Genomic DNA, 5,000 nt, shown 5'->3' on the forward strand with positions numbered 1-5,000 from the left:
ATGGCTCAGGGGCTCGCTGGGGCTTCAAAACGGCCAAGAAAAAAAAAATGACCCAAAACACGCCACCTACCGGCCGCTCGCGGGTGCCCGGGGTCGGGGTATGGGTCTAGCCTGTGCCGGGGCTTCAAATATGGAGAAAAAAAAAATTTCAAAAAAAGGGCCCCCATCGGCCCCCCGGGTAGTGCCGGGGTCGGGGGGCATGATTCTGGGGCGCCCCAGAGCCAAGTAGGCGCCTGGAGGAAAGGAAAAAAAAACTTTAACTTTTTTTTGACCACCAGGGGTGGGGGGGTCTCATGCCCCATCGGGTGCCCGCCCCGAGTGCCTCTCAGGCGGATACATTTTCACCCGTGTGCGGGAGACACATATGGTGCATGGTCCGTGTATACACCATATGTGTAGTATGGGCAAAACCACTGTAAAGTCATACTGCCATTGACTTCCATTCATTTTCCCAGGATGACTTATATACTCTATGGTAGCTGTCTGGTGGACTGGGGGCCGCGACAATGTTACGCTTGTAAGTCAGAAGCTGGGAAATGCACTGCGAAGCTGGGAAAACCGTTTTTCGAGCTCATTTTCGGTTCCGCCCAACGGATTTTGATCAAAATAGGCTCATTCGAAAGGTATTAACCGGGGGCACACGGAAAACCGGGACTAATAACGCGCACGTGCGCGTGCGCGAAACGGGAAGCAAAAGAAAACTTCAATCGGAGCTACAACCGTGAACCGTCGCAGATAGGGCGGAAATTTCAACGCACGTCGCTGCGTCTCACTCCAACTTAAATAACAAAACTGTCCCCAGCGAAATCGGTTGGATAAAACGGAAACGGGAAGCGAAAGAAAACGTTAAACGTCAACACCGAAATGGCTATCGTCAATTCCAATGTGAAAACAACTCGCACGTATGTGTCTTACTCTAAAGCAGTGTATAAAACTATCCCCAGCCAAATCAGAGCTACGCAACGAAAACGGGAAGCGAAACAAAACTTTAAACGGAGCTACCGAATTGGAAATCATCAATCCTGGGAAAATAACAACTCACACGTGTGCCCCTTATTCTAACTTGAATTTAGAAACCGTCCTCAACAAAATCCCACGTTCGGGTGAATAACTGTGAATTTTAAGGCACATGCCTCTCTGGGCTGGGAGAGTGCATTCAAATAGGAGAAATTGGCTTCATTTAGAGGCATCTCCACTTAGGGACGTCGTAGCACCTTAACTCGGGTGGCGTTGGAAAGGTCTGGTCCAGGGGAACACGGGCGTGTCAAGTTTGCCACGCGCACGCGCATCCCCGCTAAACAGGGGCCAAAACAAAACTTTAAACGGAGCTACCGAATTGGAAACCATCAATCCTGGGAAAATAACAACTCACACGTGTGCCCCTTATGCTAACTTGAATTTAGAAACCGTCCTCAACAAAATCCCACGTTCGGGCGCAAAACTGCACGTTTGAGGCCACATTTTCAATGATGCTGGAAACTTACATTCAAAGCTGGGAAAATGTGCTCATCTACAGGCATCCCCACTTAGGGACGTCGTAGCACCTTGACTCGGGTGGCGTTGGAAAGGTCTGGTCCAGGGGAACACGGGCGTGTCAAGTTTGCCACGCGCACGCGCATCCCCGCTAAACAGGGGCCAAAACAAAACTTTAAACGGAGCTACCGAATTGGAAACCATCAATCCTGGGAAAATAACAACTCACACGTGTGCCCCTTATGCTAACTTGAATTTAGAAACCGTCCTCAACAAAATCCCACGTTCGGGCGCAAAACTGCACGTTTGAGGCCACATTTTCAATGATGCTGGAAACTTACATTCAAAGCTGGGAAAATGTGCTCATCTACAGGCATCCCCACTTAGGGACGTCGTAGCACCTTGACTCGGGTGGCGTTGGAAAGGTCTGGTCCAGGGGAACACGGGCGTGTCAAGGTTGCCACGCGCACGCGCATCCCCGCTAAACAGGAGCCCAAACAAAACTTTAAACGGGGCTACGGAAAAGGGGAGAGCTTTTTCGGGGACAAACACCACTCACGTCGGTGCCCCCTGTTCCAACTTGAATTTAGAAACCGTCCTCAACAAAATCCCACGTTCGGGTGAATAACTGTGAATTTTAAGGCACATGCCTCTCTGGGCTGGGAGAGTGCATTCAAATAGGAGAAATTGGCTTCATTTAGAGGCATCCCCACTTGGGGACGTCGTAGCACCTTAACTCAGGTGGCGTTAGAAAGGTCTGGTCCAGGGGAACACGGGCGTGTCATGTTTGCCACGCGCACGCGCATCCCCGCTGAACAGGAGCCCAAACAAAACTTTAAACGGGGCTACGGAAAAGGGGAGGGCTTTTTCGGGGACAACCACCACTCACCTCGGTTCCCCCCATCCCAACTTGAATTTAGAAACCGTCCCCAGCCAAATCCCACGTTCGGGGGCAAAACTGCTCGTTTGAGGCCACATTTTCAATGATACTGGAAACTTACATTCAAAGTTGGGAAAAGGTGTTCATTTACAGGCATCTCCACTTAGGGACGTCGTAGCACCTTAACTCAGGCGGCGTTAGAAAGGTCTGGTCCAGGGGAACACGGGCGTGTCAAGGTTGCCACGCGCACGCGCATCCCCGCTAAACAGGAGCCCAAACAAAACTTTAAACGGGGCTACGGAAAAGGGGAGAGCTTTTTCGGGGACAAACACCACTCACGTCGGTGCCCCCTGTTCCAACTTGAATTTAGAAACCGTCCTCAACAAAATCCCACGTTCGGGTGAATAACTGTGAATTTTAAGGCACATGCCTCTCTGGGCTGGGAGAGTGCATTCAAATAGGAGAAATTGGCTTCATTTAGAGGCATCCCCACTTGGGGACGTCGTAGCACCTTAACTCAGGTGGCGTTAGAAAGGTCTGGTCCAGGGGAACACGGGCGTGTCATGTTTGCCACGCGCACGCGCATCCCCGCTGAACAGGAGCCCAAACAAAACTTTAAACGGGGCTACGGAAAAGGGGAGGGCTTTTTCGGGGACAACCACCACTCACCTCGGTTCCCCCCATCCCAACTTGAATTTAGAAACCGTCCCCAGCCAAATCCCACGTTCGGGGGCAAAACTGCTCGTTTGAGGCCACATTTTCAATGATACTGGAAACTTACATTCAAAGTTGGGAAAAGGTGTTCATTTACAGGCATCTCCACTTAGGGACGTCGTAGCACCTTAACTCAGGCGGCGTTAGAAAGGTCTGGTCCAGGGGAACACGGGCGTGTCAAGGTTGCCACGCGCACGCGCATCCCCGCTAAACAGGAGCCCAAACAAAACTTTAAACGGGGCTACGGAAAAGGGGAGAGCTTTTTCGGGGACAAACACCACTCACGTCGGTGCCCCCTGTTCCAACTTGAATTTAGAAACCGTCCTCAACAAAATCCCACGTTCGGGTGAATAACTGTGAATTTTAAGGCACATGCCTCTCTGGGCTGGGAGAGTGCATTCAAATAGGAGAAATTGGCTTCATTTAGAGGCATCCCCACTTGGGGACGTCGTAGCACCTTAACTCAGGTGGCGTTAGAAAGGTCTGGTCCAGGGGAACACGGGCGTGTCATGTTTGCCACGCGCACGCGCATCCCCGTTGAACAGGAGCCCAAACAAAACTTTAAACGGGGCTACGGAAAAGGGGAGGGCTTTTTCGGGGACAACCACCACTCACCTCGGTGCCCCCCATCCCAACTTGAATTTAGAAACCGTCCCCAGCCAAATCCCACGTTCGGGGGCAAAACTGCACGTTTGAGGCCACATTTTCAATGATACTGGAAACTTACATTCAAAGTTGGGAAAAGGTGTTCATTTACAGGCATCCCCACTTGGGGACGTCGTAGCACCTTAACTCAGGCGGCGTTAGAAAGGTCTGGTCCAGGGGAACACGGGCGTGTCAAGGTTGCCACGCGCACGCGCTTCCCCGCTGAACAGGAGCCCAAACAAAACTTTAAACGGGGCTACGGAAAAGGGGAGGGCTTTTTCGGGGACAACCACCACTCACCTCGGTGCCCCCCATCCCAACTTGAACTTAGAAACCGTCCCCAGCGAAATCCCACGTTCGGGCGAATAACTGTGAATTTTAAGCCCCTTTTCCTCTCAAGCTGGAAACGTGCAAAGTTGGGAAAAGGTGTTCATTTACAGGCATCTCCACTTAGGGACGTCGTAGCACCTTAACTCAGGCGGCGTTAGAAAGGTCTGGTCCAGGGGAACACGGGCGTGTCAAGGTTGCCACGCGCACGCGCATCCCCGCTGAACAGGAGCCCAAACAAAACTTTAAACGGGGCTACGGAAAAGGGGAGGGCTTTTTCGGGGACAACCACCACTCACCTCGGTGCCCCCCATCCCAACTTGAATATAGAAACCGTCCCCAGCCAAATCCCACGTTCGGGGGCAAAACTGCTCGTTTGAGGCCACATTTTCAATGATACTGGAAACTTACATTCAAAGTTGGGAAAATGTGCTCATCTACAGGCATCCCCACTTGGGGACGTCGTAGCACCTTGACTCAGGCGGCGTTAGAAAGGTCTGGACCAGGGGAACACGGGGGTGTCAAGTTTGCCACGCGCACGCGCTTCCCCGCTGAACAGGAGCCCAAACAGAACTTTAAACGGGGCTACGGAAAAGGGGAGGGCTTTTTCGGGGACAACCACCACTCACCTCGGTGCCCCCCATCCCAACTTGAATATAGAAACCGTCCCCAGCCAAATCCCACGTTCGGGCGAATAACTGTGAATTTTAAGCCCCTTTTCCTCTCAAGCTGGAAACGTGCAAAGTTGGGAAAAGGTGTTCATTTAGAGGCATCTCCACTTAGGGACGTCGTAGCACCTTAACTCAGGCGGCGTTGGAAAGGTCTGGTCCAGGGGAACACGGGGGTGTCAAGGTTGCCACGCGCACGCGCTTCCCCGCTGAACAGGAGCCCAAACAAAACTTTAAACGGGGCTACGGAAAAGGGGAGGGCTTTTTCGGGGACAACCACCACTCACCTCGGT

Source organism: Osmerus mordax, unplaced genomic scaffold, assembly GCF_038355195.1.
Source record: "Osmerus mordax isolate fOsmMor3 unplaced genomic scaffold, fOsmMor3.pri Scaffold_141, whole genome shotgun sequence".
Classification (NCBI taxonomy): Eukaryota; Metazoa; Chordata; class Actinopteri; order Osmeriformes; family Osmeridae; genus Osmerus; species Osmerus mordax.